The sequence below is a fragment of the Marmota flaviventris genome, chromosome 14, assembly GCF_047511675.1.
Source record: "Marmota flaviventris isolate mMarFla1 chromosome 14, mMarFla1.hap1, whole genome shotgun sequence".
Classification (NCBI taxonomy): domain Eukaryota; kingdom Metazoa; phylum Chordata; class Mammalia; order Rodentia; family Sciuridae; genus Marmota; species Marmota flaviventris.
Genome location: NC_092511.1, coordinates 66,509,593 through 66,520,083, shown reverse-complemented (window position 1 = coordinate 66,520,083; position 10,491 = coordinate 66,509,593).

The window sequence follows — 10,491 nt, the reverse complement described above, 5'->3', positions numbered from 1 at the left end:
GTTTGTATTTTTGACATTTGATACCAAAATTATCAAACATTTTATCATGTTATGTGACATGACCATTATCACGTCATAACTGGGTTTTTCCCTTGCCTCGAAGAAAAGGTAAGAACCCTTAACATAACCAGCAAGCCCTTGGCCTACATGGCTACCATTGACTTGCCTTCCAAATCTCATGTTCATTTTTCTTCTTTTTTCCTAGTTGCCTTTTACCTCTTATAGCATGCTTTTTCCATTCTTGAGATCTTCACACAGATTGTTCTTCTAAGCCACACTTAACACACAACAAAATCAAACCCCATAATCTCTTCCCTTCACCAGGCTAAGCCAAATCTTAAATATCAAAATCTTAAATATCAAAATCTTAAATATCAAACATCTTAAATATCAAACATCTACAATGCATCTTGCTGGCCACCCTGACTGGATGTGCGCTTCTCATACTATCCAGGGTATATCCTATGACTGATAAGCTATCATAATTCTAAACTTAATTGTTTAGTGTCTTTCTAAATATAGGCCATAAGCTGTATAAAAGCATAAAAAGTATTTCTTTTTTTAATATATTCTTCATAGGAAGAATGGCAGCTGGAAGACAAGAGGCACGCAATATGGATTTTGAGACTGGGAGCCATTGTGTTCTCACTTACAGGGACCAGGGGTACCAGCAGTATCTCTATAGCTTCTGGAAACTACTTTCTACTATTTCTTCAGACCAAGATCTATTTTTTCCATTGTCCAATTAAGTCTATTAAGGTATTATTCTGCTAGTATTTGTCATAGTGTCTTAGTGTTGCTTCAATATATCAGTAAATTCTAGTATAATAGGGAGCTCTGGATTAATTTATTTTCTGTATAGGTTTTAGTCAGTAGAAAAGTCAATTTTCTGTAGAAAAAAGGTGTATTGTGGAGACAGAAAACTAGAAATATATGCCACTTCAGTGGCTGAACAATTATTTAGTTTTAACCAAATGAAAATACATGACCCAGAGGCTTAATTACTTAAAACACTTAGGGCAATTTCATTACTTCTCCTAATTTATTTATAATCAAGTTATTTGCAATCCAATTTTATTAAAAATACCTAGAATTTTCCTCTACTCAAAGCTAAGCTAAGATTTCATCTTGGGAAGTTTCAGTATTAATAGATATATGCCATTTACATATTAAGCCAAAGTGACTTCTTCCTCATTTCACGCATGTTCAGTTAAAAACCATTTTTGTATTATTTTGATCAAATTGTTAACATTGGTGTCACCTTCTTAAGATAGATTAGTTTGACATAAATAATATGTCTTCTAAATTGATGTTGCTTCAGTTAATGATAGATTATTAACAACTCCAGTTTCAAGAAATGCCATTAGATAATGAATTGGTCCTTTTCTGAGTTTTAAAAATGGGTTTGAGAAGGCTTATCATAGTGAAGTCAGTAATGTCCTTTTAAAATGAGAATTGAACAGTGATGACATTTTTTTTAATGAGAATAAGGAACAGAAAATAGTTTACCTGTAGAAATATTAAGAATATAAAGAACCACAGAAGCCTGAAATAGTGTAACAAGAAAGTCCAACTGGTAAATTAGGGGAAGAAATCAATGGGTTTTCCAGCAGCACATTGTAAATCACTTGCAGAACTAAATTTAAGACACCCTTAACTCTACTTCTTGCTCTGTTAGAAGTCAAAATAGTTTTCTTCTTAAATTTGAGAATAATTTTCTTTAAATTTGGACTTTTTACCCTAATGAAAATGAAGATAATGAAGCCAGGTGCATGCCAGTAATCCCAGCAACTTGGGAGACTGAGGCAGGAGGATTGTTAAGGGCAAGTCCAGCCTCATTAATTTAGCAAGACCCTCAGCAACTCAGCAAAACCTTATCTCAAAATAAAAATAAAAAGGGCTAGAGATGTGGCTCAGTGGTAAAAAACCCCTGGATTTAATCCCTAGTAACACACACACACACACACACACACACACACACAAAGATAATTAAAGTATGAACTTTCCCAGTTTCCCACATATAAAAATTCTTTTGGGATGAATTGAATTTCTTTCTTTTGTTTTGTTTTGTTTCTGGGAATTGATCCCAGGGACGCTTTGCCACTAAGCTATGTGCCCTTGTTAAACTGCTGAGGATGGCCTCTAACTTGCCATCCTTCTTCCTCAGCCTCCTGAATAGTTGGGATTACAGGCATGTACCAGGCTCATAGGATTGCATTCCTATCTGGAAACTGTGTCATTTTCCACATGGATTTTAATTAATGTATACACTTTTGTTAATATTATTTTATTTATATTGCATATGTTAAATTACTTAATCTCCACAATAACCTTGTGTTGAGAAAGCTGTTATTCTCATTCTCTTTATTTTTTTATTGGCATTTTTTCTTTTTTTTTTTTCCTTTTTTCAAAAAATTTTTTATTGTTGGTTGTTCAAAACATTACATAGTTCTTGATATATCATATTTCACACTTTGATTCAAGTGGGTTATGAACTCCCATTTTTACCCTGTATACAGATTGCAGAATCATATCAGTTACAGAATACAACAGACACTAGTATGGCAACATGTAAATCAATGGATGTGTAACTGATATGATTCTCATTCTCTTTAAGTGAATGACACATTTTTATGGTGGGCCCAAGTACAGGCAGTTCATTTGTATACATGAAAATACATTCAGATTCAGTGAACATCTTTCACTACCAGTGTTAAGTCAGGTAGATGCCACTAAGTTGACATATTGTCTCTTTTTATTCTTGTAATACACCTAGGAAGGAGATGCCTTCAATCCTGCCATTTCTAAAGAAGAAACTGAGTGACAGAAACACATAAGCAGCTTACCCAACAAAGATGAGAGGGACTTGAAGCCCCATCCAGGCACCAAATGTGAATTCCTACATGTTGGTTCTTTCATATCCCAAGAGTACTAGGTTTTCCAAAGTGATGAAGCATTCATTTTCATATTTTTCTTGTGTAGAGGTCATATTCAGCAGCATTTAATGGTGTACACAGTGAACCTCTGCCCAATAATTCTAAAGGAAAACAAAGGTTTCAGTTCTCTTCGTTGGAAAGAATAATTTCTGTACAATCTAAAAGTTAGGAAGGAAAATAAAATCTCCAACTGTGGTCTGTGTGTTTTATTTTTCAATATGCCAAATGTGTTGCCCTTAGGAAATTTCAGTTTTATAGCAGAGAGTCAAAACGTTCTTTTTTAGTGTTTTGTTGGTGTGTTCTTTAGGTTTCAGAGAGCTTTTGCAAATATGGCTTGAAATAAAGAATCATAATATTTGGAAGTAGAGTTGCTGAAGTGTCCAATCTTCAACCCAGTGTTATTAATGGATTGGCACTAAGTTCAGGAACTAAGATACAGTTCTACATTTTAAAGATTAGCAAAGCCAACTTTATAATTTGCCATAGTGTCTCAAATGTGCTTTATATTTTTGGAATTAAAGAGGACAGTTAAAGGGACACTGACGTCTCATGGTAGAATCATGAAATGGAAACAGTAGCATTTGGATAAAAATTGCATGTTTTGCTCTACCTATAACATGATTTTGTAAACTCTCCAGTCAAAATTTCTTCCAGTAGTAAAATGTAGGAATTGGACTTGTTTCCATTTAAAGTTACTTCCTGCTAAACAGATTGATTCAGTAGTAAGCTACATTCTTCCAGCTATAAATGAGAATGGACATGTTATTTAATGCATCTATGCCTCAGTTTTCTGGTCTGAAATATGAGAAATAAATCCAACCTTCTGCATGCTTCTAGTTCAGAGCTGTCTGATAGGAATACAATGAGATCCATACATGAAAGTCAAAATGCCTAGTCATTGTATTAAAAAAAGCAAAGAGAGGCAAAATTAAGTTCCATAAGATATCTAATTTAATATTGCTGCAGCATGTACTAAATAGGAAAAAATTAATATGCTTAATATGCTTTATATGACGCCATGTCTTTGAAATCTGGAGTATATTTTACATTCAGAGTAGTCACATTTGAAATGCTCATTATCTACATGTGGCCAGTGGCTACCATTTTGGGCAATGCAAGTCTAGAAATAATTACATTTATCAGAATGTGTCACACAGGTAATTCTGCTCTGAGTATTATAATTATATTTTTATAATCTGCCATGATTATTAATTAATATTAATACAATATATTAATATGGCATGAGAAAGAATCTTCTTTCAAAGATAAAAAATTGGAGATATATAAATACAAAAATATATAATAGATGTTTTCCATTTTAAATTATGCTCATGTTAATGCCATTTCCCGAAAGGGGGCAGTGATGGTGAGAGGATGAAAGTTGGGTTTAAAATGTGAAAGGCTTAAAAAAAGTCAACCCCTGCACCACACAAAGGGAGTGTACTCTATGTGTGTGAATCGTGTGTGTGTATGTGTTGAGCATGCACACACACACACACACACACACACACACGACACACAGTATTCCCTCTCTGAAATTTATTCTTCTCATCCATCAAATGAGGATTATAACAATTCACATACAGAGATGTTATAATGATTAACTGAATAGAGAAGAAATTCTCTTTAATATAACCCCACTTCCTCATCATATGCTGCCATCATTGCTGTTGATTCAGTCATTATATCCCACGAGGATCTTATAGACACCCATAGAGATATTGATATAGTTTAAATAGTATGATACAGTTTAAGTACACTGGAGTTTTGTTTCATAGAAGTTAAGCGCTGATGGATTTCATTTAGAAAGAAAAAGCCAAGTAACTAAGTCAGCTAATTTCAGGAACTGACAGGGAAATTAGTAGAAACAATGCTGATAGTAATCCTTACTTATCATTGAAGGTGTTCATACCTGTCTGTTTATCTATCTGCCTATGTAGCGATTGCTCCCTATTGGAAATTTTTAAACATTGAATTTGATTCATAAAAATCTTCTGGTGGCCCAGTGTGGTAATACATACCTATAATCCCAACGACTTGAGAGGCTGAGACAGGAAGATATAAAGTTTGAAGACAGTTTCAACACCTTAGCAAGACTTTGTCTCAAGGTAAAAAATAAGAAGGACTGAGGATGTAGCTCTGGTAAGGTATTCCTGGGTTCAATCCCCATACTTCCCTGCAAAAAAAATAAATAAATAAAATCCTATGGTGATAGGAACATTTCTTTTTCATTTTGATAACCTTGAATCTGACTGTTACAAACACTGTCAATTTTATGCATATTCTTTGCCTCTAAGCTTGTGAAGTTGAGATTCTGTGATATTGCCTTTCTTTGGCCACAGAAGAATTGCTTCAAGGTATCTTGTTTCTTGTTATAATCACAAACTGCCAGAAAACAAAACACTTAAAATTCATTTTACTTTAATTACTTATTCATTAGTAGAATCTGATAGTCAACTTTTAGGAATTTGGTAATCTAAGAGTGAAATGAAATTATTTTGAAAATACAATGGAAGGGTTTTGTAATAACAAGTATGAATTTCTTCTTTAATGGATATAATACTTTAGTATGTTTGACAATGGTGTATAGATAGACACATTAAGAAAATACACTGAATAACTGAGGAATAAATCCAAGGAATATACAATTTGACACATAAAGTTAGCATGTGGAGTCTATGAAGATAAGATGGGTTTTTTAAAAAATATTTTGAGCTTTTATTTATAAATTAATTCCATAAACAAACTACTAAGCATGACAAACGACAAAGCTCTTGGCTTCCATCCTTTATAGCTAGAAAATAAATAATTTTAATAGCTATCTAAATTTGCCTCCTGCTTCCACAGAAATAAATGTATTATTATATATCCTTATTTTCAAATTGTCACTAATCTTTGACATGGACTTAAGAGTAGATACCACTTTGTTTTTACACAGAATTGTTAAGTCTTTTAAAAAGAAGCTAACTAACTTAGGGTAGCTTTCTATTAGTAGGAACTGAACTTAATAAAATATAAAATTGTTTTAAATCCTATAATTTAGGTAATTTAATTAAGATTAATCTGTGGGAATACTGGTACAAATCTGCCATCCACAATTAGGTACAATAATTATGTACAGAGAAAAATTTTAATATGGTCAGGAAAAGTTTTCATATTCTTGAAAGGCAGTTTCTCAGTATTCATTCTGTTTCTGTATACATTCTCCATCCAAAAAGAAACAAGATCATCATTTGACTTTTTGTTTTTTTCTTGCTTGAAACTGTTCTGTTTTGTTTTTTACAGATTTAACCAGCATTGATAAGGCAGGATCAATAGACTTCTTTTGTGATTTCTTTTCAAACTCACTGTCTTTTAAGATGGATTTTTAATGCCAGTACCTCTTGAGGGAGTAGTGAGCATTATTTGAGCCCTTGTACTTGGGAACAGGCATTTTCTACACATTGTCTCCTTTGATCTCCATAATGACCATACATCTTAAGTATGATATTAATTACAATTTACAAGCCTGTAGAATTACCTAAAGTAATTACCTCATCCTCTTTCAGACAGAAAATGACAGAGCCCAGATCCATACATGCATCTGTAAAATAATTTTTGTTTTTAATCAGTAAGATATTTTACTCATGACTTGAAGTAGGCTACATAATCTACTGCTTCTTTAAAAAATATATACATAGATTTATTTTCCTTTCCTTTTGTCTTCTAATCTCCATCTTTCTTACCTTCCCTTTCTCCTTCTTTTCATCCTCCTAATCAGTCTCCTTCCTGAACATGACTGACCTCACAGATTATCATCCTTTCCTAAATATACTTTCCTATATCTACTTGCAGAAATTAGGAACCCTGTCCTGGACATCCCTCACATGTTTTTGATTTACTTAAATGTGTCAAGTCACACTTTGGTAGATTCCTGCCTCTGTCCTGTCTTGTGTGTACTTGCCTGAGATATGTACGGTATGAAGTTTCTGCCATAAGGTTGAAATATAGATTGCATTTATTAAAAATGGCCATGTCATGTATTATTTTTTCCAGTTCATATGCACATTCAGGGTCTCATTGATACACAAAAAAGGAGATTTTATTTCCCTCTTAATGAATCTGGTTGGGTTTTAATGATACTTCCAATTGACAAAATGTAACTGAAGTTATTTGTGACACCCAAGGATTGGTAATGAGAGTTGGTGTAGCTTCTACCAGAGTCTCTATTGGGACATGAGCTTTTGAATATTTAAACCACAGTATATCAGTCCAGATACCCTGAAGCTACTATCCTGGGAAGACAAAGTAAAAAGGGTACCAGGTTGTTCAAATTTAACCAGCTGTTAAGAGTTTCCATCCGGATGCCAGACACCTGAGTGAGAGTCTACAGATGACCCAACCCCTCTACTGCGCAAATGAAAACTTCCCAATTGGACCCATAATTCTAAAACCACGAAAAATAATAAAATGGCTGATGTTTCCCCAGGCACAGTGGCACATGCCTATAATCCCAGCAGTTTAGGAGGCTGAGACAGGAGGATCCCAAGTCTGAGTCCAGCCTCAGCAACTTATGCACGTAGCAAGACTCTTGTTTTAAAATAAAAATAAAAACAGCTGGAGATGTAGGTCAGTGGTAAAGTGCCCCTGGGTTAAATCCCCAGTGGATGGAAGGAAGGAAGGAAGGAAGGAAGGAAGGAAGGAAGGAAGGAAAGAAGGAAGGAAGGGAAAGAAAGAAGAAAGAAAGAGAGAGAAAGAAAGAAAGAAATTAATGCTATTTTGAATCATTAGGTTTTGAGATATTTTTTAAATGAATGAATAGTTAACTGGAACAGATGGTAACTTTCCAATGGTCATGCAGAAGTATTCTTTATAAAATTAATTTCCTATTGCGATTTATTTCAAAGGAAACTTAGGAGGAATGAAATTGTTTTACTTTGGGTATATACTCTGTACTATAAATCTCTCTGGTTTATTTTGTTAATTAGGTAAAAAAGCTACTGATGCATTTTGCGTCTGGACGTCATTGAATGGTACTTTGCAGACTTTGCACAGCACTCATGTGGTTTCATAATTAAGCTTTTTAAATTAATTAGGCCAATAAAAACAATTAAATCACAGAAAGACTTCCTGGGTCACTTAATCCAAGTTCCTTCTCACATTAAATAAAGTTTTCAGAGAGAATATAAGTGTCAGTATGTTCAGGAGATTTCAAGGTCTTGAACAGAGAACAAGGTTCTGAAATTATGCCTATCAAACTTTTGAATTCTTTACAATTTTGAGGAATGCCATTATAACTATTTTGCTAAAAAAATTATAGTGTAGGACTATGGAGATAAAAGATGTTTTCATATAAATACATGTTGTGTTTGTAAAAGTTTATGTATAAAGTCAAGGAGACTAGAGACAGAACAACCTAAAATTTCCATTTGGATTGGTGCAAAAGAGATATCTGAAATGTTTTCTGGCCCTGGCTAATGAATTGAAGGGCTTCATAGTATCACACAATGAGTTTGGGTTCTCCTTCTTGGCCCTGACCTGGGGCACCAGTTCTTTGTGTTTTCATATGACACTGTAGCAGCCCTTGCTGTTTCATTCACATTCTGTCAGTTCAGGCTGCTTTGTTCCCACACAAGCACAAGGCCTGCTAAACAATGCTCAGGGACTCTGAGATGATGACAGTTATGATGATAGTTCGGACGACAGCAGGATATCCGTTCTTAAAGTTTTAGAATTTTAAGAGTAAATATCAGTTATCTGGTTCATTTTTGTAATTTTATAAGTTGCAAATATTCAAAGACTTGAGGAATTTCTCAAGCAGGAAGAGCCTATGATGTTCAATTTACTGTATGCACTGCAGCTTGTTGTATAGAAATGCAAATTCATAGATTAAAATGCAATATATTATGTAATATTTAAAAATATTTCAAGCAATTGATAAGAAATGGAAATATCACATGTTTTGCTCACACTATTTTAGTCATTGCAAATACTAAGAACAATCTTCTCTTCAACTTTCTTGAGATTTTAAGATTTTAGTTAAGAAGACATATGCATTAAGCTGTCCAAGAAGCATGCATTAATGGATTGAAACAGACCACAGTTTTACAGGTCCTCACAGTTTCTCAAGTTTACATAATGGATGCTAAAACTAAGATGGTCTCCTCTGACCTAAATAAACCTGAAACATTAATTCTAGTAGAAATTTCCACTAAAAATAAACAGCAAGGAAGTGAAGAAAGAATGCAGTCTTTGTTAACTATAAATACATTATGCTAGAGTTCCAAACCCAGAACAGAATAATGTAGTCCAAATTAAACAGAAAAAATGCATTTCCCCACAATGAAAAAATAACTCAGGAATAATGCAGTTAAGGGATAGATATAGTTCCTCATAATGTCAGGGCAATTTCAAGATTTCTGTTTATATTTGCTACATTAATGATTGAAGACTATTGTCACTTTCTGTGTCATTTGTATAGCCTTCAACTGAAATAATTAAAAGATATAATATTCAAATTAACACTATAGAACAGTGGCAATATGACAATTATTTCAAAGGCCACCTATGGGCTTTTTTGTCCTATTTAACTGATGTATATATGATCATTGTTTTTTTTTTTTTTTTTTTTAAGAGAGAGAGAGAGGTTTTTTTTAATATTTATTTTTTTGTTTTTGGCGGACATAACATCTTTGTTTGTTTGTGGTGCTGAGGATCGAAGCCGGGCGCACGCATGCCAGGCAAGTGCTCTACTGCTTGAGCCACATCCCCAGCCCCTATCATTGTTTTTAATTGAACAAGGGACTTTATAAAGATTTTTTTTGTGTGTTTTGTTTCTTTGTTTGTTTTGTTTTGTTTTTGATACTGGTAACTGAACTCAGGGACACTTGACCACCAAGCCACATCCCCAGTCTTATTTTGTATTTTATTTAGAGCAGGTTTCTCACTGAGTTGCTTACAGCCCACCAGCCTCCCAAACCTCTGGGATTATAGGCATAAGCCACAGCACCAAGCTATTTTTGGTGTTATTTCTTGTAGGAGAATAATAGCAAATACAGAAATATGATATCTATTCATGGTTACACGGTATCTATCTTCTTCAGATTCAGATTTACCTCATGATAACAGACATTGGTTTGAAGAAATACTGTGTGATTGTACTTCTATTTTCTAATTGAATCTTCCTACTGTGAAGCTGCTGCTTTTATTCCTATCTTGCTAAAAAGGAAACTGAGGAATGAAGGTTATGTGATTTACCATTGGTACCTACTCAGGGAAGGCATCAATCACAAATCATACTCATATGCCAATTCTGAGTCCAGTACTATGATGTACTATTAAATAGTAATGCCTCTTTTGATAACTAACTGTACTTGCCATTTTTCAGTTTGGTACTTTTAAATCTCTCTATTTAATTATCCTTATAGACATTCTGTAAAATATTGAAAGTCATGCATCAATTTTTTTTTTTTAAAAAACATAGTGCTAACAAATGGTGAATGTGATTAACTGAATCTTTTTATTTGACTCAAAGTTTTATCAAGTACCATATATTTGATACAGAAAGAATGACCAA